A 24,561-nucleotide genomic window follows, 5' to 3' on the forward strand; every position below is an offset into this window, starting at 1 on the left:
ATATTTTGTTACATTTTGTAGCATACACACACAAAGGGATAAAATACAGATAAAAATACGTATTTTGCACAGGCAAAAGGCACACTACTAATGCATGTTTATAATGCATCTCTTACAACTCAGGGATGTAAACTAAGGATTGATGGCCTTGTATACAATGGTAGGCTAAATTAAGACAGAGACACAAGTCCATTTTGGTCCTCTCATTAAGCACCTGATTTAATACAGGATTCACTTCAGCCAAGGCAGGTGCGTTACTTTTTCCAGCTGCCTGCAGAAGGCCCTGAAAAACTATACCTTCAGGGCAAAGGAGGAAGCCCCCTACTGCCCTGCAGAATGTGCCCTGCCCGACTTCTGAACGCCCTAACACTAATCCCATGTTGCATAATCAGATATTATGGCTACTTGAGAGGAGACCAAAAACAAAACAAAACAAACAACAACAACTAAAAAAACAGGCCCCCAAATTCCCCAGGAATAAAGCTTTGAATGCTTCTTTTGACTTTGCAAAGCTGTCTTTACTGTTCTATGTATGCCTGAATAAGACCTGTAATTATTTTAGCAACCATCCTTTCTCTACACTGCTGCCTTGTCATGATCGCAAACCATTCTGAGCAATTAAACCTAGAATAATTTTGCAAAGGTAAACAAGCATCTAAAATGTTTGGAGGCAGGGTGCAGTGGCTCATGTCTGTAATCCCAGCACTTTGGGAGGCCGAGGTGGGTGGATCACCTGACGTCAGGAGTTCAAGACCAGCCTGCCTGGCGAACATGGTGAAACCCTGTCTCTAGTAAAAAATACAAAAATTAGTCAGGCATGGTGGCATGTGCCCATAGTCCCAGCTACTGGGGAGGCTGAGCTAGGAGAATCGTTTGAACTCGAGAGGCAGAGGTTGCAGTGAGCCAAGATCATGCCACTGCACTGCAGCCTAGGTGACAGAGTGAGACGCTGTCTCAAAAAAAAAATAATAAAAGAAAATGTTTGGCTTATAGAAATTTGCTGTGGCCCATGTTTTGAGTTGCTGGTCATTATTCAATCTGCTCATCACTTTCTGGTATCTCCCAATTATAAGCCCCAGCCAAGAGGTGCATCCTCCTTCCTACTTGTAGAATCTGAAAATCATGGTCTGTTTCATCCTCTGCCTGGTCCTGTCTGGTAACCTTGGGATCCACGCCCTGATGGAAATGTAATGCTGTGGCCCCCTGGGCATGTATGCACAAGCCACATGCACAAAGACTCTACTTATGAACAGCAATGCAGTTACAATAGAGTTGCAACACAGTAATCACCATTGGACAGAGATAAACATTTTATATCTGCTTCTCAGAGTGCTAGATTCCATTTAAGTGGATTCATAAGTGTTGAGGCCTTAGGGATATAAACTGATAACATACCCTCCTGTTTTGGTCCTACACCAATCTAGAAATAAAACCAAAAGGGCCAGTCACGGTGGCTCACGCCTGTAATCCCAGCACTTTGGGAGGCCGAGGCGGGCAGATCACGAGGTCAGGAGATCGAGACCATCTTGGCTAACACAGTGAAACCCCGTCTCTATAAAAATACAAAAAATTAGGCAGCGTAGTGGCGGCCCCTGTAGTCCCAGCTACTCCGGAGGCTGAGGCAGGAGAATGATGTGAACCCGGGAGGCGGAGCTTGCAGTGAGCCGAGATTGCGCCACTGCACTCCAGCCAGCGACAGAGCGAGACTCCGTCTCAAAAAGAAAAAAAGAAATAAAACCAAAAGGTCAGGTCAATATCCAAAGATGCTATTCCTGGTAAAGGATATCAAGCCAAATGTGACTTGACGCCTTGACCAAAAAAGACTTTTCTAGTATTTTCTCCTAGTCTTGACTTTGGAAACTGAACAAAGAGAAGGCTGGTCCACAGAACAGACACTTACCCAGCATATTAGGAACACATGGGACTGACTGACTGTTGTATTTAGGGCCCTTGATTGAGGGGGTGCTAAACCTGTCAAAACGGTAAGGTATAGGTTTGGATTTAAACCATGAGATGGTTTTCTTAGACACACCCATCATGTTACTCCTTTATTACTCTGAGGAACATGGTTTCTAAAGAAGGTGGGATTTATGACAGATATAGTTGCTCCTGTGTCAAGTAAGGCAATGGAGAGCTCATGTTATGATTATATTAATCTTTCCCAATTTGTCAAGGTAGAATGCTGGGAGAGGTGAAACCCTTTAACTTCCTCAGAGCACCCCTAGTCTTCCTGAGTTGTATCCTCCTGCTGTGGCTTCCACTTTCACCTAAACCAGTCCTGTTTAAGGTGTCTTGGTCTTTTACAACAGTAACAGGCTGAGGGAAGAGTCCTCAGACCGAGAGAGCTTTTAATTATTCTGAGGCTGACAGGTTTGAGAAGTTAATTGCTTTAACTATAAATGCATAACTGGCAGTCTTTTGTTTTTTCTCCTTTATCATAGCACAGGATAATTGGTCAGCTAAGTTAACTAGTTCCTTAGTTCTGACCATGGCCCAATTTGTTATGTGGTGTTTTACAAGAGTGGCTAAATCATCATCTGGTCTGTTTTAAAAGTTTGCATTTAATAATGCGCCATTTTTATTGTTGTCAAGGCAATCAGTTGACATCCCACAATATTGTCTCAAAGTTTTATCAAAACATGAAAAATAATCTCAAACTAATTCCTTTGGGTTCTGGTGGCATCGCTGGATTTTATTCCAATCCACAAACCTTTGGAATGCTGAAGGAATGATAATTAACAGAGCAGTCACGCATGCCTTGGCATCTTTGAGCCTGTCTTCTGAACTTTTGGGGACTTGTTGTCATTCTATTGGACCTTTGGAAATTGATTCTGCTAAATGGTCTGACCACTGTGCTTTTTCCAGCCATTCCTTAGCTTTAGCATCCAAAACCAACATGTGGAGCAGCTGGTAAGGGTCTGAATGACATGGGCCCTATGACCAGTGACCTGACAATGAGCTCAAATTCTTGGGCAAATCTTTATGGGAGTCAGGAAATTCTTTAACTTTGCCTCCTAGCTCAGATTTTGACCAGGGTTGAAAGACCATCACTGGGGTTTGTTTCCCTACCTGTTACTGGTCATTCCCTATATAGTGTGATCATGAAAGATGTTCCTAGAGGGTCCCCCCTTTTCCACTTCTTCCAGATGAGAGGCTGCCAGGGAGACTGTCGTGAAATCATCAGGAGACGGAGTTGTAGAAGTAGACCCCCCTGTTGCCTTCTGTTGAGTGAGTAGCAGACAAGGAGAGGAAGATGGTAGGCTAGAGCATGCAGGCAGAGGAAACAGATCTGGTCCAGGAAGTTCAGAGAGGTCGGAGTAAGCTGGGGATGTACGTGGAGGTGGGGGAAGAACCAAGGGGGATGTAAGCAGTTCTGAAGATTTCTTTAAGAGAGATAAAGCACTAGAGAGTTATCAGTTAGTATCTCTAAGTTGTTTGTTGGCCTCCTGTAAGGAGGTGAGGCAGTCTTCCCCCATTTTGCTACCTCTCTAGGTACCACTGAAAGTAGCTCTCCCATTCTGGCTGTTGAGTTTTTGCGTATGCATTTTCCATCCTAGTTCCCAGGTACACTAATTTGGGCATCTCAGAAGATCCCCATCTAGGCCACTGTAACTTAGAACCTCTGTGGTTATAATGGGCCACTGTCACAGGTACTGACTATCTAGGGCCGATGTTGCATGGGCGGTAAAAAATATTTACCAAAACGGTTGCAGATTTTTAAAAGGCAGATTTATTAGACAAAGTAGGGGAATGTGTTTCAAAAAAGCAACAGGCAGTCAGCAAAAGGGGAGCTAACTTCTAGGAGACAAAGGCTTCCTGAGGATGTTATAGGATGGTCTTTGTGCTGTGTGCTGAAGAGGGCTGTGTGCAATACTGATAATAGCAAGGTTGCAGTGAGCTAACTTACATTTTTTTTTTGATTAGTCAAGATGTCTGGTGATAGCTGGGTGCAGGAAGATTGTGACTTATTTGCACAGTAGGGCTGTGTGTCCTGGACCATGAAAAAAAGGCAGATTTATGGCTTATTTGGTTTTTGTTCTTGCTTTCTCCTGCTCCCACCAGCCTGACTTCTTATCCCTAATTAGGACTCAACATCCACTTGATTAAATATTTGAATAATTTACCATAGTTAAGTATTTTGCATATACCCAGCAGGAGTTTCTAAGGGTGGAACTTTATGTTCTGTAGCTGCAGGGGCTTAAGCCGACTTAGAGGCCTTGTTCCCCAGAATTTAGAGTTTTCCTTTGAATTTAACCAATTCAAGGAGTGTGTCAGACCCAATGTGTGCTGCTTGTGGACCTATCTTTCCAGGGCAATTACTCCCTGAAATAGTTTGGTCCACTCATGTTGCGGTTACCTGAATCAGTGTGGCAGGGGCTCAAGGCGCAGGAGGGGCCAACATGTTGGGTGAGATTAGACCCTAATTATGTCCCTCTGAAGAAAAAACCTAATCAGAGCCACTGGATCTCTTAGGAATCAGTCCTCCCAGACATCCTCACGTAATTCTCAGGAAATAGTCACCCATGTTTTTGTCTGGCTCAGTGAATCTGCATTTTGACATAAGACAACATAGACAATACGGCAGAGGAAGCAGTCAGATATGTGTTTGTCTCAGGTGAGCAGAGGGATGACCGATTTCTGTCCCCTGTTCTGCACCTGTGAGTATAAGCGATCAATTTACATTGCCAGAGTGAATTCAAGAGAACTATTTTAGGGTAAAGATCTTGGGACCTATAGGTAATTTTCTTCTGGGCAAATTGTGAGGGAGGTAAGTGGCCTTTTATCTTTGCAGCCATCTTATTTACGAACCAACTAGGAGGTGGGTTGGTGTGACACAGTTCTCTGCTTGACTTTTCCTTTTCGCTTGGTGAGTTTGGGGTTCCAAATTTATTTTCCTTTCACATTCCCCCAGCCTCCTTTTCATATTTAAAATTGTTTGGAGAAAGCATTTTAAAAAGAAATGAGTCTCTAGTCTCAGGTTTTTTCTTGTATGAGCTGGTCCCTTGTACCTAGGATGTTTTATTCCTAGAAGTTAAGGTTCCATGGTGCTAGAAAGGCTCATTCTTAGGAGGTCTTGTCTCATGGAGATTTAAAAAAAAAAACAGGATAAGGAGAGAAGAAAAAAAGAAAAACAATATGTATGTGGAGCTAGGCAAGATTTATAGCAATAAAAGGGAAAGTAAACCTGGAAGTTAGTTCAGGCTATGCTACTGCCTCCTCAGTTAGAGCACTTCTTTGGGCAACCATTACTCTAGACTTCTCAGGTGCAAATTGACTTAGTTGCAAGCACATACCATTACAACAACCTAAGTAAAAAACAGGACAGAAAACAAATTATTATTATTATTCCTGTTATGAGCAATAGCTTCTGCCACCAAGTTCCCCAGGATCCAAACAAATCACTCAACTAGTCGATTCGTAAGGGCTTTGGATCTGACAGCTTGGTTATCTGGGTTTGTATATCAGTCATAAGTCAGGTTATGTCATTTGATTCCTCTAAGACATAAATCCAACATTCAGTTTTGATTGTGGCAAAGGTTCCACCTTGGGCTGCAGTGAGCATATCTAACGCCATACAATTTTGCAGCATAGTTTTCCTTATACGTGAGTCCTCATTGTTTAGCAAAGAGATAGCCATGCAGCTATCATTTAGGGCCTTTTGGGTATTATTTGTTAAGGCCTCTATATGCCATAGAACATCTTTAATATCTATTTGTGGTATAAAGATAGAAGCTCAGTAATCATACCATTGGAACACAGAATGTGTCCAATGAGACTGTAAATGAAAAAGGTCTGCCGGTTTGGCAAAGTCTGAATTATTCATCCTTGTGCCCAAGCATAACCTAGGGAACATTGTCCTAACCATCCTGGGGGTAACTGAGGCCATAAATTAGTGCTACGTAGCCAGTATGTCCTATTTGGAGCTAGCTAATAAATACCATGTTGCTGTACCCAGTTCGTGGCATGCTAGTCAGTGTCTTGTAGTAATAATATGGTCACAATGTTCTCCAAGTATCCACGTTTCCTGCACTGTTTGGTCATTGGTCCTTAATGTGGTTTCTTGGTTCCCCACATAAAGGAGCATTTTTGGCTGAGTTGCCCACATGAAAGAGTAAGACAGATCAACCCATCCCAAATTTGCATTATCCCATTTTGAAAATGGGCAGATACTTTGGGTGTGGTTATCACCCACTCTTTTCATTGGAGGGGGGATACTTAGGTAGTAAGTGCTAGTGAGCTGGTCCTTTCCTCCGAAAAGCTTTTCCCGTGTGCCTTTTTCCTAAGAGTCTTTTCAATGGGCTAATTATATGTATTGTCCTTTCTTATGCCAGCACTAAGGACACCAGACCATTTCTGTGATGTAATACATTTTTGGTGTTATAGCCAGTCCTGACCTCGGAAGGGAGATACCCATCATGACAGGCTGGAGTCACTGGAAATAGGCATGAGTTAGCATATTCAGCAGGCATCTTTTTGGAATCTGTGTGTACAATCCTGAGCCACTATAGAAACAGGTTTATCTCATGGGCTACAGCAGACGGCAGTGGCAAGAAGGCAAGAAGGCGTAGGAAAAGAGCATAAATAGATGCAGTGTTGTGAGATTCATTTTAACTACTGCAAAGACACTAAATCACATAAACCAGGTGCTGGGTTCTCCATAAGACAGCAATTGCCAGTATGCCTAGGACAATCATCATAATGGCTATTACACAATAAACACAGGTGTTCTTTTGTACACAGGCATGGATGGGCCAGTGTCTTGGGTTAAAGCTGTCAACAACAGCTGTTACCTGCTTCTAGTCCCAAGTCAAAAGTTGATATGGTTTAGTGAATTGGAGGCAAAGATCCTTGGCTGGAATCACTGTTCGCTCAGGAGGATGTGCCTTTTTAAGACGAGAGATGTAAATCCATGTCTATACCCTCTAATTGTGCAGCACATGAATTAGTCAATACTACCTGGTATGGACCCTTCCATCGGGGATTAAGGGAGTCCTTTACCAAAGACTTTCTCTTTTGTAAGAGACAAAGTCTGTAGGCTACAGATTATAACCAGAAAGCTCATCTTCAGGGAGGGCACTGCAAAAAGAATCCTTTACCAAAACTTGGTTTTTCATAAGGTTATGAATGAGTCCCTTACAATATATTGCAACATATCTCCCTGGAGAAAGGTTGGGTTGGTTATTTGGGTTCCTTACACATGGGCCTTTCCATTATAATTGTATAAGGGTATAGATGTTTCACAAAATGGTGGATCAGAGTGTAAGGAGTGCCAGGAGGAGTTCTAGGTCAGGACAGGTGAAAAGCCCCTATGAACTTAGCCAATTGTGTTTTAATTATACCATTTGTCCTTTCCACCAGCCCTGAAGACTGAGGGTGGTAGGCACAATGGAAATGTTGAAGCACGAGGAAAATTTTGCAAATAATTTGAAAAACCTGGCCCGTAAAATGAGTTCCCCTATCACTGTGAAGTTCAGAGGGGACTTCACAGAGTGGAATCATTTTTTCACATAGGATTTTTTCCAACTGCCATCGCTGTTTCTTGCCTGCAGGGAAAAGCTTCAACCCAGTGGAAAGACGTGTAGATCGTTACTAAAACACACTTTTAAACTGGAGATAATGGCAGCTGAATACAATCAAGCTGCCATACCTCAGAAGGTAAGAAGGGGAAAATGGTCCTGGGCCCCCAGGAAGGGCTTTCCTGGGTTATCTTTGGGACAGAGAACGCATGGAGAGTAAATCTTTTGCGGCACCATGAATGATGGTTTCCAGTAATATTGTTTATGCCAGGATACCATTTTCTCTGGATTCCAATGGGTCAGATTATTAACGTATTCCACAAGGGGCGTCTGACATCCCATTGGAATAATGGGTTTATCATTAGGTTCACATCATATTTCAGTTTGCAGAGACAGGTATCCCCCTTTCTGTTTCCAAGTAGATTTCCCTCTCGTTTGGGCTATGCTCTGGGTTTTCTTCAACATGTTTTTTTTTGTTTGTTTTTTTTGTTTTTTTTTTGAGACGGAGTCTCGCTCTTTCACCCAGGCTGGAGTGCAGTGGCGTGATCTCGGCTCACTGCAGGCTCTGCCCCCCAGGGTTCACGCCATTCTCCTGTCTCAGCCTCCAGCGTAGCTGGGACTACAGGCGCCTGCCGCCTTGCCCGGCTAATTTTTTGTATTTTTAGTAGAGATGGGGTTTCACCATGTTAGCCAGGATGGTCTTGATCTCCTGACCTCGTGATCCGCCCACCTCGGCCTCCCAAAGTGCTGGGATTACAGGCGTGAGCTACTGCGCCCGGCTCTTCAACATGTTTTTAAGTGTTTCAGGTTTTATGGCCGTTCCCCAGATTGGAGATGGTAGCTTAAATTCTGCTCTTTTAGATCAGCAGATTGGTTACCCTGCTTTCAGTGGTGTCCAACTTAGAGTGACCTGGAATTTTTATAATTGCCAAAAGTTTCTGTTTTTGAATGACTTCTAACAGCTCTGATACTTCTTGTCCATTTTTTTATGGGTCGCCCCAAGGAGGTTAAATATCCTCTCTCCTTCTGTAGCATCCCAAAGTCATGAGCAACACCAAGTGCAGAGCAGCTGTCAGTGTAATACTTTCACAGCCTTGTCTTTTGCCAATTGAAAAGCTTGGGTCAGGGAAATCAATTCGGCCACTTGAGGTGATCTGAGTTGGGGAAGAGGACCAGCTTCAATTACCTCTAATAAGGAAACCATGGCATAGCCTGCTCTAACATTTCCACCCTCTCCTCTTAAATTAGACCCATCTGTATACCAGTCTATCTCAGCATTATCCAGTGGCATCTCCTGTAGGCCTGGCTGGGTGTGAGAAGTTAGTCAGTCATCAGAACACAGTCATGAGGGGTTTTGTCAGAAGGGCCCAGGAACAGAGTAGCAGGATTTAGACTATTATAGTGGGATGAGGTAATATTTGGAGATGATAAAAGCAAATCTTCATAGAAAATTAATCTATTGACAGACACATATTAAGTATGATGAGAGTTTAGAAGGGTCTCTAGAGAATGTGGTACATAAATGGTAAGGGAGGAACACGTAATAATATCTTCAACAGACTTCTACAGAATGGAAGCGCCTGATACAGCTCTCACACAGTGAGGTAACGCCACAAGGTCTAGCTCTTGGCTATAATACCCTATAGTTCTCTGGTGATCACTAGGTTTCTGGTCAGTAGCCCAGGTGCCATTTCTCCACTTTTGTGTATGAATAGGGAGAAATGCAATTTGTAGTTAGAATGCCCCTAAGCCTGGGGCATTTTGAAACTTTCCTTTATTTATTGAATAGCTGATTGTCTCTTTGGAGTAAACATGATGGGATCAGACTGTTCATTTTTTAGGTATGCATACAGAGGTTGAGCCACTAGGGAGAAATCTGGTGTGCAGTTCCTACAATAGCCGGCCAGCTCCAAAAACCCTCTAAGTTGTTTCTTAGTGATGGACATTGGGAAACCTAAAATTTCTCTCACTCTACTAGGGTTAATACTCAGTCCTTTGATGGAGATAATATGCCCCCAAATTCTTAACGTGGGGTGAGCACAGCTGAAGTTTATCTTGGGACCCTTTGTCTCTTACTGGCTAATAGTTTGAGTAAATATGAAATATCTTCCTGAGAGAAAGAGAGTGTGTCTGACCCAAAGAGAATGCCATCCACTTATTGGATAAGTGGATAAAATCAAGTCCTCTAAATCAACTTTAATATTTGAGAAAAATAAGTGGGACTTTCCACGCACACTTGAGGCATTATAGTCCACATATACCATGTAGATTGCCATTCTCTTCAGGTGAAGGCAAATAAATATTGGCTGTGTGGATCTACAGGAATACTAAAGAAGGCACTGCAGATGCACAACTGAGAAATACTGGCTGGGAGTGGGTGTAGCTGATAGAGGGGTATATAGGTGTCTAAATATTATGATATTGTTTACTGCTCTCAAATTCCATATAAATCTCCATCCTCAAGCTGGGCATGATGGCTCACACCTATAGTCCCAGCATTTGGGAAGGCCAAGGTAGGAAGATCACTTGAGCTCAGGAGTTCAAGACCAGCCTAGGCAATATAGTGAGACCTCATCTCAAAAAAAAAAAAAAAAATGTATCTTCTCCTGTTTGTTTTTATCTTCTCCTGTTTGTTTTTTCTACAAAGAATATGGTGGTGGGGAAGGGGAGTGTTGCAGGGGATGGTACAGGAAATAATGAGGATACAGCCCCTTTTGAGATAATCTTGTATGATAGGGACAATTCCATCTATGGCTTCCTTTATGAAAGGATATTAATATTGGGCAAGAGATTTTTTTTTTTTTTCTGTTTATCTCAACATCTATTGGAGTGGCTGAGAATATTTTTTCTGTCTGTCTTTGACTTGGACCATAAGTGGGTGAGGACGGCCTTAAGCAAACGTTCCCCTTTTGGGGTTAACATGAATTTTGGGGCGACTAAAGGGAATCATACAGTTCCCTGCCTTTTATTCCATTTTTCTCTTTTCTCCTCTAACATTTTCTTGGCTGTCTCTAATTCATTTTCTCAGTCACAAGATGATGTTTTAACATTACTAAATCATGGTACATTGTCAAGACTTTTTAAAATTTGTTATTTTTGGTCTCCTGGCTCCAATTCCAAAAACATTCACCTTTGATGAAAAAGACTTATGGGCATTAAGGATGTTGAGAAGATTGCAGCCCAAAATATTGACAGGGGTCCCAGGACATATTAGGAACATGTGAGACCTACCAAGTGGGTCACATTTAGAGCCCTGGGAACAGGAAATTCCTTATGCTTCATAACTCAGCCTTTGACCAGGGTTGACAGACAATTGCTGGGGTTCCCCTTGCTGTTACTGATTGTTCCCTAAATGGGCAATCACGAGGGGTGTCCTTGCAGGGTCCCCCTTTTCCCATCTTCCTGATGACAGGCTGCCACGGGGGCTGCCATGGAATCATCAGGAGGTAGGGTCTTGGAGGTTAGACCCCCTGTTGCCTTCTGTTGAGTGAGCAGCAGATGAGGAGCAGGGGAAGATGGTAGACTGGAGCATGCAAGAGAAGGAAGGAACCGATCTTGTCCAGGAAGTTCAGAGGAGACGGGGTAAAGTGGAGGTGTAAGTGGAGGTGAAGGAAGCACCAAGGGGGAAGTAAGAAATTCTGAAGATTTCTTTAAGAGCGATCAAGTGCTAGAGAGTTCTCAGTTAGCATATCTAAGTTGTTTGTTGGTCTCCTGTAAGGAAGTGAGGTAGTCTTCCCCCATTTTGCTGCTCTCTAGGTACCATTGAAAGTAGCTCTCCCATTCTGGCTGCTGAGTTTTTGTGCATGCGTTTTCCATCCTAGTTCCCAGGTGCACTAGTTCGGGCATCTCAGAAGATTCCCTTCTAGGCCATTGTAACTTAGAGTCTGCTTTGGTTATAGTTGTCCATTTGACTAAATATTTGCATGGCAATTCACTATAAGTATTTTGCAAATACCCAGCCAGAGTTTCTAAGGATGAAACTTATGTTCCACAGCTGTGTGGGGGCTTTGGCGAACTTAGAGGCCTCATTCCTCATAACTTAGAGTTCTCTTTAAGATTTAACCAAGTGTAGAAAAAAAGAAAAACTAAATTTAACCAAGCTAGGGAGTGTATCCCACCCAAAGTGTGCTGCTTGTTGACCTAGATTTTCAGGGCCATTAGTTCTTGAACCAGTTTGGTCCACCCATATCACTGCTACCTGGCACAGTGTGTCAATGGCTTAAGGTGCAGGAGAGGTCAGTTCCTTATATGCACCTACAAGCTGAGAATAGACCCTAAGTTATGTTCTTATAAGGGGGAAACCTAATCCAAGCCATGTCTACGGAGCATTCCTCCCAGACACCCTCACATGGTCTCAGACACATGGAAAGACTGAGAGGAGCAAGATGCTCTTCTTGTCTCCAGAGTGGAAATTTTACACTCATAGGCTAGAGGGATTTAGACTGGGTCAAATATGATAGAAGAAAGATAAAAACATACCAAATTAAAAACCTTAACAAAACAAGCAAAAACAGATCAGCAAAATAAACACTGATCACACAAATTATGCTTTCCGAGCACGTTAATTGTAAGGAAAAATGAAGAATAAGCTAACGTTTAGTCATTAAAGAGAATTAGCACGACAAAATCCCAACTCAGCTCCTTACCTAATAATGGGGACCAGGCTAAAGACCACTGCCCGCGCAGAAGTAGACAAGCTCGACTTCCTTGATGGAAGCCAGCTGAAACTCCCAGGAAAAGGAGTTTTTTTTATAGCAAAATAAACCTCAGACCCTCCCCCACCACTAAACAACAAAATTGGGGAGGTCAGGCATCCCTGGAGGAAGGAGGTCCCAGACTTCAGCAAATCATCCCATCGGTTAGGGTGATAAACACAGCCCAAGCCAGTACCAAGCACCAATAGGAGAGCTGCTGCAGGCCTGGGCCACCTTCATTCAGGAATCCCTTCGTGGTTGCTGGATGTAAATAAAAGAAAATGACTACAGCAACTCTCGGTCATTGTAGGAGGTTTTGAGAGGTGACAGTGTGCTGGCAGTCCTCACAGCCCTCGCTTACTCTCGGTGCCTCCTCTGCCTGGGCTCCCACTTTGGAGGCACTTGAGGAGCCCTTCAGCCCACCGCTGCACTGTGGGAGCCCCTTTCTAGGCTGGCCAAGGCGGGAGCCGCCTCCCTCAGCTTGCAGGGAGGTGTGGAGGGAGAGGCGCGAGCAGGAACTCGGGCTGCGTGCGGCGCTTGGGGGCCAGCTGGAGTTCCAGGTGGGCGTGGGCTTGGCGGCCCGCACTCGGAGCAGCCGGCCGGCCCTGCCGGCCCCAGGCAATGAGGGGCTTGGCACCCAGGCCAGCGGCTGCGGAGGGTGTACTGGGTCCCCCAGCAGTGCCAGCCCACTGGCGCTGCGCTGGATTTCTCACCGGGCCTTAGCTGCCTTCCCGCGGGGCAGGGCTCGGGACCTGCAGCCCGCCATGCATGAGCCTCCCACCCCTTCCATGGGCTCCTGTGCAGCCCGAGCCTCCCCGACGAGCGCCACCCCCTGCTCCACGGCGCCCAGTCCCATCGACCACCCAAGGGCTGAGGAGTGCGAGCGCACGGTGTGGGACTGGCAGGCAGCTCCACCTGCAGCCCTGGTTCAGGATCCACTGGGTGAAGCCAGTTGGGCTCCTGAGTCTGGTGGAGACGTGGAGAACCTTTATGTCTAGCTCAGGGATTGTAAACACACCAATCAGAACCCTGTGTCTAGCTCAGGGTCTGTGAATGCACCAATCGACACTCTGTATCTAGCTGCTCTGGTGGGGCCTTGGAGAACCTTTACGTCTAGCTCAAGGATTGTAAATACACCAATCGGCACTCTGTATCTAGCTCAAGGTTTGCAGACACACCAATCAGCACCCTGTGTCTAGCTCGAGGTCTGTGAGTGCACCAATCGACACTCTGTATCTAGCTGCTCTGGTGGGGCCTTGGAGAACCTTTGTGTCCATACTCTGTATCTAACTGATCTGATGGGGACGTGGAGAACTTTTATGTCTAGCTCAGGGATGGTAAACGCACCAATCAGCACCCTGTCAGAACAGACCACTCGGCTCTACCAATCAGCAGGACGTGGGTGGGGCCAGATAAGAGAATAAAAGCAGGCTGTCCGAGCCAGCAGCAGCAACCCGCTCAGGTCCCCTTCCACACTGTGGAAGCTTTGTTCTTTCACTCTTTGCAATAACTCTTGCTACTGCTCACTCTTTGGGTCCACACTCCTTTTATGAGCTGTAACACTCACCGCAAAGGTCTGCAGCTTGGCTCCTGAAGCCAGTGAGACCACAAGCCCACCGGGAGGAACGAACAACTCTAGACACGCCGCCTTAAGAGCTGTAACACTCACCGCGAAGGTCTGCAGCTTCACTCCTGAGCCAGCGAGACCACGAACCCACCAGAAGGAAGAAACTCTGAACACATCCGAACATCGGAAGGAACGAACAACTCCAGACGCCCCACCTTAAGAGCTGTAACGCTCACTGCGAGGGTCCGTGGCTTCATTCTTGAAGTCAGTGAGACCAAGAACCCACCAATTCTGGACACAGTTTATTTGCCAAAATTAAGGATGCATGCCCAGGAGACAGGTCTATGCTTTTCTCCAAAGATGATTTTGAGGGCTTCAATATTGGAAAGAGTGGATATTGAAGGAAGGGATTTTTTTTTTTTTTTTTTTGAGACGGAGTTTCACTTTCGTTGCCCCGGCTGGAGTGCAATGGCACAATCTCGGCTCACTGCAACTGCAACCTCTGCCTCCCAGGTTCAAGTGCTTCTCCTGCCTTAGCCTCCCGAGTAACTGAGATTATAGGCATGCGCCACCATGCCCAGCTAATTTTGTATTTTTAGTAAAGATGAGGTTCTCCTTTTTGGTCAGGCTGGTCTCGAACTCCCGACCTCAGGTGATCCACCTGCCTCGCCCTGCCAAAGTGCTGGGATTACGGGTGTGAGCCAAGAAATATTTTTAAAACGTGTCTCAGTAGATAAAAAGACAAAATGGTTGCATCCTTTTGAGCCTTTGATCAGCCTTTCACTGAATACACAATTTTCATGTGTGAGGGAGGTAGAGGAAATAGACACTCATGACTTCATCTGGCTTGCTGAAGGCATCAGTACTTTATGCATTTTAACATAAAATGACATAGACAATAGGGCGGAGGAAGCACTCAGATACGCATTTGTCTCAGGTCAGCAGAGGGATGACTTTGAGTTCTGTCCTTTGTCCTGCACCTGTGAAGATAAGTTATCAATTTACATTGCCAGAGTGAAATTCCAACTGTTTTAGGGTAAAGATCTTGGGGCCCACAAAAGAATCTCCTTGTGGGCAAATTGTGAGGGAGATATGTAACTTTTTTATCTTTGCAGCCATCTTATTTAGGAAGCAAATGGGAGGCAGGATTGCCTGACCCAATTCTTCGCTTTATTCTTCTTTTGGCTTTATGAGTTTGAGGTCCCAAGATTTCTTTTCCTCTTACGTTTTCCTCCCATTTTTTCTTTAAAATCTTATGGAGAAAGAATTTTAGAGGGAAATGAGTCTCCGGTTTCAGGTTTTTTCTTTTTTCTTTTTTGAGCTTGTCCCTTGTTGCCAGGATGTTCAGGTCCCACATTACTTGGAAGGCTTATTCCTAAGGTCATGTTTCATGGAGATAAAATATGATAAGTAAAATAGAAAGATAAAATACACACACACATACACACACACACAGAGCGAGAGAGAGAAGAGAGACAGAGAGAGAGAGAAAGAGAGAGACTTTCCCAGATTTATAGCAAAATGGAAAGCAAACCTGGAAGCTGGTTCAGGCTATGCTACTGCCTCCTCAATTAGAGCAGTTCTTTGGACAACTATTACTCTAGCCTTTTTGGTTGCACGTTGATTTACTTGCAAGAATATACTATTACAACATTGTAAGCAAAAGCATGGCAGAACACTAATTATTATTATTATTCCTATTACGAGCAATATGTTCTGCCACAAGTTCCCCAGGATCCAAACCAACCACTCAACCAGTCAATTACCAAGGGTTTTAGGTCTGACAGGTTGGTTATCTGGGTTTTCATATCGGCCATAAGTTAAGTTATGTTATTTGATGTATCTGGAATATAAATACAACATTGAGTTTTTATGATGGCATGAGTTCCGCCTTGGGCTGCTGTGAGTATATCTAAGGTCATATGGTTTTGCAGCACAGCTTTCCTCATTAGTAAGACTTCATTGTTTAGCAAAGAGATACTCATGTGTCTATCATTTAGGGCCTTTTAGGTATAATTTGTTAAGGCCTCTGTATGCCATATAACATGTTCAATAGCTATTTGTGGTACAAAGACAAAAGCTAAGCGATCATACCATTGGAATACAGAACGTGTCCAGCAAGACTGTAAGTGAAAAAGCGTTGCTGGTTTGGCAGAGTCTGAATTACTCATCCTTGTGCCCAAGCTTAATCTAGGGAACATCATCTTAACCATCCTGGGGGTAATCAAGGCCATAAGTTAAAGCAACATAGCCAACATGTCCTGTTTAATGCTAGCCAATTAATATCTGGTCACTGTACCCAATAGGTGTCATGCCAGTGCCTTGTAACATAATAATGTGGTCACAACGCTTTCCAGGTATCCACCCCATATCTCCTGGACTGTTTCACCATTGGCCCTTTGTGTAGTTTCTTTCTTTGCAGCATAAAGGAGCATTCTGGCTGAGTTGGCCTAATAAAGGGGTGATTCAGTTAAACTACTCACAAATTTTGCAGTGTCTCATCTTGAAATTCAGCAGTTACTTGGGGTGTGGTTACCAACTTCTCTGTTAGTTGCAGAGAGGGGACTAAGGTGAGGGTTGCTGAGCTGGACCTTTCCTCTGAAAACCTTTTCCCATGTGCCTTGCTCTTAAGTGTATTTTCAATGGGCTAATTATATATATTGTATTTTCTTACACCAGCACTGAGGATACCAGACCATTTCTGTGAAGTAATACATTTTTGGTATTCTATCCAGTCCTGACCATAGAAAGGAGATACCCAACATGGAAGGCTGGAGCCATTGGAAAGAGGCATGAGTTTGCATATCCAGGAGGCATCTTTTTATAATCTGTCCTTATAATCCTGAGCCCATTGTAGAAACAGGTTTGTTTCATGGGCCACAGTGGGTGGCAGTGGCAAGGCATAGGGACAGAGGATAAATAGAAACAAGGTTGTGAAATTCATTTTAACTACTAAAAGGATATTAAATCAGACACGGCTGGTGCCTGGTTCTGCATAACAAAGCAATTGCCAGTATCTCTAGGACAATCATTGTAATGGCTATCATACAATAAATATGGGCATTCTTTTGTATACAGGTCTGGGCTGGTGTCTTGGGTTAAAGCTCTCCACAGCAGCTGTCATCTGCTTCCAGTCCTGTGTGAAGATCCTCTAAATTTGTGGATAAAATGTTATGGCTTAAATCAAGCTGCCAAACCTCAAAAGGTCCAGCTAGAAAAGGAAAATGACACTTGGCCCCACGGAAGGGCTTCCCTGGCTTATTTTGGCAACAAAAAACAGATCAGGAGTAAACCTTTTGTGCCACCAGGAATGACAGTTTCCAATAATATTGTTTACAACAGGATATCATTTTTCTCTCGATTCCAATGGGTCTGATGATGAACATATTCCATAAGGGGCATCTGACATCCCATTGGAATAATGGGTTTATTATTAGGTTCACATCATATTTCAGTTTGCAGAGACAGGTATCCCCCTTTCTGTTTCCAAGTAGATTTCCCTCTTGTTTGGGCTATGCTCTGGGTTTTCTTCAACATGTTTTTAAGTGTTTCAGGTTTTATGGCCATTCCTCAGATGGGGGCTGGTGGCTCAAATACTGCTCTTTTAGCTGTAGCATCAGCAAATTCGTTACCCTTTCAGTGGTGTCCAATTTAGAGTGACCTGGGATTCTTATAATTGCCAGAAGTTCTGGTTTTAGAATGATTTCTAACAGCTCTGATACTTGTTGGTCATTTTTTATGGGTTGCCCTGAGAAGGTTAAATATCTTCTCTCCTTCTGTAGCATCCCGAAGTCATGAGCAAACCCAAATGCAGAGCAGCTGTCAGGGCCTATGTTCACAACCTTCTGAACATAGATCTCGCCAATTGAAAAGCTCGGGTCAGGGAAATCAACTTGGCTACTTGAGCTGATCTGCCTTGGGGAAGAGGACTGGCTTCAGTTACCTCTAATAAGGAAATCACAGCATATCCTGCTCTAACATTTCCATGTTCCCCTCTTAAATCAGACCCATCTGCATACCAGTCTATCTCAGCATTATCCAGGGGCGTCTACTGCAGGTCTGTCCTGGAAGTGAGACGTTGGTCAGTCATCAGAACATAGTCATGAGGGGTTTCATCAGAAGGTCCCTGGAATAGAGTGGCAGGATTAAAGTAATTACACTGGGATATGATAATATTTGGAGATAAAAGCAAAACTTCACGGAGGTTAACCTATTGACAGGTGTTGAGTATGATGAGAGTTTAGAAGGGTCTTAAGAGACTGCGGTACACAAACAGTAGGAAGGGAACCCATGATTATTTCTTCAACAGACTTGTATAGAAGGGAAGTGGCTGATGTTGCTCTCATACAGTGAGGCAGCCCTTGAGCTAGAGGGTCTAACTGTTGCCATAATAGCCTATAGTTCTCTGATGGTCATCATGTTACTGGGTCATTACCCCAGATGCAATGCCTCCACCTTCATATGCTAAAAAAAGAAAGGCAGAGAAAAGAGATCAGACCATTCACTTCATATGCACAGAAGTTGGGGCGCAAGGGAGAAATATGGTATCCAGTTCCTACAATAGCCACCCAGCCCTGAAAACGCTTTAAACGTTGATTTTTAGTGATGGTCATGGGGAAAGTTAAACTACGCTCACCCTACCAGGGTTAACGCTCAGTCCTCGGACTCAGATAATATGCCCCCAATATTTGACTTGGGGTGAACATAGCTGACGTTCATCTTGAGACAACTTGTCCCTTATTGGCTAATTGTGTGAGTAAATATGAAATATCTTCCTGAGGGGAAGAGAGTGTGTCTAACCCAAGGAGAATGTCATCCACGTATTGGATGAGCATTGAACCCTGGGGAAAAATTTGGTCCTCTAAATCAGCCTTTAATATTTGGGAAAAATAAGTGGGACTTTCTGTGCACCCTTGAGGCATTACAGTCCACGTATATCGTGTAGATTGCCATTCTCTCCAGGTGAAGGCAAACAACTATTGGCTGTGTGGATCTACAGGAATTCTAGAGAAGGCACTGCAGATGCACAACTGAGAAATACTGACTGGGAGTGGGTACAGCTGATAGAAGGGTATGTGAGTGTCTAAATATTATGATATTGTTTACTGCTCTCAAATTCTGTACAAATCTCCACCCTCAGCCCAGGCATGGTGGCTCATGACTAATCCCAGCACTTTGGGAGATGAAGAAGGGAGAATATCTTGAGACCAGGAGTTTGAAACCAGTCTGGGAAATACAGTGAGAAAAAAAAAGGCCGGACGCAGTGGCTCATGCCTGTAATCCCAGCACTTTGGGAGGCCAAGGCAGGTGGATCACAAGGTCAGGAGATCAAGACCATCCTGGCCAACATGGTGAAAACCCATCTCTACTAAAAATACAAAAATTAGCTGGGCGTGGTGGCTCATGCCTGTAATCGCAGCTACTCGGGAGGCTGAGGCAGGAGAATCACTTGAACCAGGGAGTCAGAGGTTGCAGTGAGCCGAGATTGCGCCACTGCACTCCAGCCTGGCAACAGAGCAAGACTCCATCTCAAGAAAAAAAGTCTTCATTCTCTACCATTTGGTTTTTCTACAGGGAATACAGGGGTGTTGTGGGGGTTGGTACGGGGAATAATGAGACAATCTTGTATGATAGGGACAATTCCATCTATGTCTTACTGTCAAAAAGGATACTATACAATGTTGGGGAGCAGTATCTTTAGGAATATTTTTCCTGTGTCTGCATTTGACTGGGACCATAAGTGGGAGAGGATGGCCTTAACCAAATGCTCCACTTCTGGGGTTATGGGAAATCTGGGGAGGCTAAAAGGAGTTTTACAGTTTCCTGCCTTTTATTTCACTTTTCTCTCTTCTCCACTAATGTTTCCTTTTCTGTCTTTAGTTTATTTCCCAGACACAAGATGATGTTTTAACATTAATAGTACTATATTGTGGTACATTGTCAGAATGTTTCTCTAATTTGTTGTTTTGTTTGTTTTGGGTTGTTTTTGTTTTGTCTCCTGGCTCATATTCCAAAAAAAATTCACCTTTTGATAAAAAAAAAATATGGTCATTATGGACGTTGAGGAGATCATAGCCCAAAAGATTGAAAGGGATCTCAGGGCATATTAGGAACATGTGGGACAGACTGAGTGGGTCACACTTAGGGCCCTTGTTTGGTAGGGCACCAAACCTGACAAAACAGTAAGGTATAGGTTTTGATTTAAAACCTGAGATAGTTTTTCTAGATACACCCACAATGCTAATCCTTTCATTACTCTGAGAAATGGGGTTTCTAAACAAGGTGGGATTTATAACAGATATGGCTGCTCCTGTGTCAAGTAAGGATGGTTAATGGTTATATTAATCTCTCCCAATTTGTTTGTCAAGGTAGAATACTAGGAGAGGTGAAACACTTTAACTTCCTCAGAGCACCCCTGGTCTTCCCGAGTTGTATCCTCCTGCTGTGGCTTCCATTTCAGCCTAAAGCAGTCCCGTTTCAAGTGTCCCAGTCTTTTATAGTAGTAACAGGCTGAGGGAAGAGTCCTCTGAGGTTTAACATTTTTCTGAGACTGAGAGGTTTGAGAAGTTGTGTTGGGAGAAAAGCTGAATGTTGGGAGAGAAGCTGAGGCAGAGCTTGGAACATGTCTGGGGGTCAGGGTCTAAAATCCCTCGTGGCCTTTGGAATGCGTCTGGACTTGCTGGCTCCTTGCTTCTAGCAGTCCCATTGTCTCAAGTAGCCGTATGTTTCGGAGAAAATGCTAAACCGCCACAGCTGTGGCTTGTTTGCTTGATGCACTGCTTCCTTTCAACCCCCACATCCTCACCACGTGTTTCTTTGTTTGATCACCAATAAACAGTGTGGGCTCTCAGAGCTTGGGGCCTTTGCAGCATCCATACTAGCGTCGGCCCCCTGGTCCCACTTTCTCTCGTCTTTTCTCATTCCTTTGACTCCGCCAGACTTCATAGCCCCCACAGCCTGGTGTTGGGTCTGATCACCCCAACAAATTGCTTTAACTGTAGATATGTAACTTGGGCAGTCTTGTTTTTTCTTTTTTATCATAGCGCCAGATAACTGGTCAGCTAAGGTAACTAATTTATTAGTCCTGGTCATGACCCAATTTACTAGGGTGGCTAAATCGTCATCTGGTTTGTTTTAAAAGTTTGCATTTAATAATGTATCATTTTTAGTGTTTTCAAAGCAATCAGCTGACATCTTGCAATACTGTTGCAAAGTTTTATTAAAACATGTAAAATGATCTAATCTGATTCTTTTGGGTTCTGGTGGCACTGCTAGATTTTATTCAATCCACAACCCTTTGGAACACTGAGGGAATGACATTTAGCAGAGCAGGTGCTCACTCCCAGGCATATTTGAGCCTGTCTTCTGGACTTTTGGGGGCTGATTGTTGTCATTCTATTGGGCCTTTGAAGATTAAGTCTGCTAACGTGTCTGACCTCTGTGATTTTTCTAGCCATCCCTTAGCTTTAGCCTCTGAAACAAGCATGTGTACCAGCTGGTAAAGGTCTGAATGACCTGGGTCGTAGGTTCTGATAATGAGCTCAAATTCATGGGCAAACCCAGTTGGATTTTTATGGAGGTCAGGAAATTCTATAACTGTGCTTCGCAGCTCAGCCTTTGACCAGAATTGATAGACAAATGCTGGGGTTCCTCTATCTATTATTGGTTGTTTTCAAACGAGGGCAATCATGAGAGATGTCCCTATAGGGTCCCCCTTTTCCCATCTTCCAGATGACAGGGTGCCACTGGGGCTGTCAGAGAATCAGCAGGAGGTATAGCCTTGGAAGTTAGACCCCCAGCTGCCTTCTGTTGAGTGAGCAGCAGTCGAGGAGGGGAAGATGGTAGAATAGAGCACGCAGGAGGGAACAGATCTGGTCCAGGAAGTTCAAAGAGGTTAGGATAAAGTAGCGGTATACGTGGAGGTGAGGGAGGCACCAAGAGGGAAGTGAGTAATTCTGAAGATTTCTTTGAGATAAAGCACTATAGTGTTCTCAGTTAGCATCTCCAAGTTGTTTCTTGGCCTCCTGTAAGGAGGTGGGGCAATCTTCTCCCATTTTGCTCCTCTCCAGATATCACTGAAAGCAGCTCTCCCATTCTGGCCGTTTAGTTTTTGTGCATGCCTTTTCTATTCTAGTTCACAGGTGCACTAATATGGGCATCTCAGAAGATCCCCATCTAGGCCATTGTAACTTAGAGTCTGCTTCAGTTACAGTTGTCCATTTGACTAAATATTTGCATGACAATTTGCCATAAGCATTTTGCAAATACCCAGCCAGAGTTTCTAAGGTTGTAACTTTTTGTTGCGCAGCTGCTGAGATTTCAGCTAATGTAGAGGCCTCATTTCCCATAGTTTAGAGTTCTCCTTCAGATATTATTAAGTCAATGAGTGTGTCAGACCCGAAGTGTGCTGCTTGCGGACCTAGCTTTCCAGGGCAATTACTCTCTGAACTGGTTCGGTCCACCTGTGTCACAACTACCTGGCACAATATGTCAGGGGCTTAAGATGTGGGAGGGGTCAGCTCCTTATATGCACCTGCCAGGTGAAAATAGGCCCTAATTATGTTCTCCTGAGGGAGAAACCTCATCAGGGCCACTGCTGCTCTTAGGAGGCATTCCTCCCAGACACCCTCACATGATTCTCAGTCACATGAGAATGCCTTGAAAGGCTGAGAAAAGCATGGTGCTCTTTTTTCCTTTGGAGTGAAAATTCCACACTCATAGGCTAGAGGGGTTTAGAATTCATCAAATCTGATAGGTTTGAGACCAAAACATACCAAAAAAAAAAAAAAAAAACCCAACAAAATCTCAAGAAGACAGAAACAAACAAGCAAAAACAGCTAAGCAAAACAATGATCACACAAATTATACAATTTCTGAGAACTCGAATTGTAAGTAGAAATTAAGAACAGCTGGTTGTTAAAACTTTTAGTCATTATAGAGAATTTGCAAGACAAACTCCCAACTCAGCTCCTTACCTACCAGTGGGGCCCAGATTGAAGACCACCCTCTGCCTACACAGAAGCAGACAAGCTCAGCTTCCTTGATGGAAACCAGCTGAAACTCACAGGAAAAGTTTTTTACAGCAAAATAAACCTCAGATCTTACAACTGCCTTGTGAGACCCTGGGCAGAGGACCCAGATAGACCATGCCTGAACTCCTGACCCACAGAAACCGTGAGATAAGTGTGCGTGATTTTAAGATGCTAAGTTTGTGATGGCCTATTATGCAGCAATAGGAAACCTATACAATAATGAAGAATATTCATCATAAAAACAAAAGCCTGTCATCTACATACTTATTGAAAAATATTGGTTCCCCTTTGTAATTTCAACAAAATGTGGATGCCTACTGTTTCCCCTTTTATTCAACATCATTCTTGAAGTAGGAAAGAAAAACAAAAACTCCAGGAATTGGAAAGGATACAATACTGTCACTATTACAGATATTTTTTGTGTGTATATGGGAAATCCCAGATTCTACAGATAATATACTCAAATAAAAAATATGAATTTAGCAAGATAGCTGAATCCAAGTTTAATACATAAAATACAGATTTTACTTCTATAAGAAACAGGAAATAAAATGTAAGAAAGGTAACATAATAGAATCAAAAGTATCAAATAACTGGGATATTTGATACATATAAAATGTATATATGCAAGATCTCTATAAGTTAACAAGACAGAATAGGCCAGGCACGGTGGCTCACACCTGTAATCCCAGCACTTCGGGAGGCCGAGGCTTGCGGATCACGAGGTCAGGAGATCAAGACCATCCTGGCTAACGTGGTGAAACCTCGTCTCTACTAAAAATACAAAATCAAAATTAGCCGGGCATGGTGGCGGCACCTGTAGTCCCAGCTACTGGGGAGGCTGAGGCAGGAGGATGGTGTGAGCCCAGGAGGCGGAGCTCGCAGTGAGCCAAGATCGTGCCACTGCACTACAGCCTGGGCAACAGAGCGAGACTCCGTCTCAAAAACAAACAAACAAACAACAAAAGACAGAATAACTCAATATTCTAAATGTCTTTTCTCCCCAAATTATAGATTCAATGCAATTCCAATAAAAAATGTTTGCTTTGTAGAGCTCGGCATGTTGATTATAAATGGTATATGGAGTCCTATTCTCCTTTCTCTTCCTGAACATTTCAGTTCAAAAGTATGGGGACTAAGCCTGGAAACAAAATCAGAGTTGTGGTGGCCCAGAGTTAGGGGCTGGAGTCTGGATAAAATGAGGAAAGTGTGGGAGTGAAGCAGCATCACTGACGGAGTAATATCTGAGGTTCATTGTCTCATGCCAAGGAAATCAAGGATGCGGACACAGAAGGGGTGAGGTTAAGAGCAGAGGTTTAATAGGTGAGAGAAAGAGAAAAGCTCTCCCCTGCAGAGAGGGTCTGGGCAGGTCTTCCAGTCTGTGGCAAAATGCACAGGGTTTTATAGATGAACTTGAGGCAGTGGTGTCTGATTTGCATAGGGCACCAAAGATTGGTCAGACTAGGTATGCTATTTGCATAAGGTGCAAAAAGCTGGTTAGGGCTAGGTGTACCATTTGCATAGTGCATGAGAATCTGGCCGCCCCCACCCTAATCTTTTATTATGCAGATGGGTTCTCTGCCTGGCCAGTGCCATGTTGCCTGTTCCTTTACTATACAAAGAAAAGGGAAGATGAAGCCTCCACGTTGAACATCCCTAGCCCTCAGGTAGCCCTTTTCTATTGGCACAATTGCCGGCATTCACCCATGCAAGCTTTCAGCTTGCTTATCTATGTCAGCAGCTCGATTTTT

At 43.8% G+C, this 24,561-nt stretch overlaps 1 protein-coding gene and 1 long non-coding RNA gene across 2 annotated transcripts in view; one reads left to right on the plus strand and one right to left on the minus strand.

The window, feature by feature from the left end:
- The window catches only part of LOC129480752 (putative uncharacterized protein encoded by LINC00614), a 29,140-nt gene extending 9,355 nt beyond the window's left edge, over positions 1 to 19,785 (minus strand). Inside the window, exons 1-2 of the transcript XR_010120305.1 lie at positions 17,798 to 19,785; positions 13,881 to 15,153 (exon numbers count right to left, since the gene is read on the minus strand). The gene's annotated coding sequence lies outside the window, so the exon portion shown is untranslated. The remainder of the gene's footprint in view (positions 1 to 13,880; positions 15,154 to 17,797) is intronic.
- Positions 1 to 24,561, plus strand: part of LOC134736351 (uncharacterized) — a 44,028-nt gene that overhangs the window by 11,185 nt on the left and 8,282 nt on the right. The gene's annotated exons all lie outside the window — the stretch shown is intronic.

Source organism: Symphalangus syndactylus, chromosome 4, assembly GCF_028878055.3.
Source record: "Symphalangus syndactylus isolate Jambi chromosome 4, NHGRI_mSymSyn1-v2.1_pri, whole genome shotgun sequence".
Lineage (NCBI taxonomy): Eukaryota > Metazoa > Chordata > Mammalia > Primates > Hylobatidae > Symphalangus > Symphalangus syndactylus.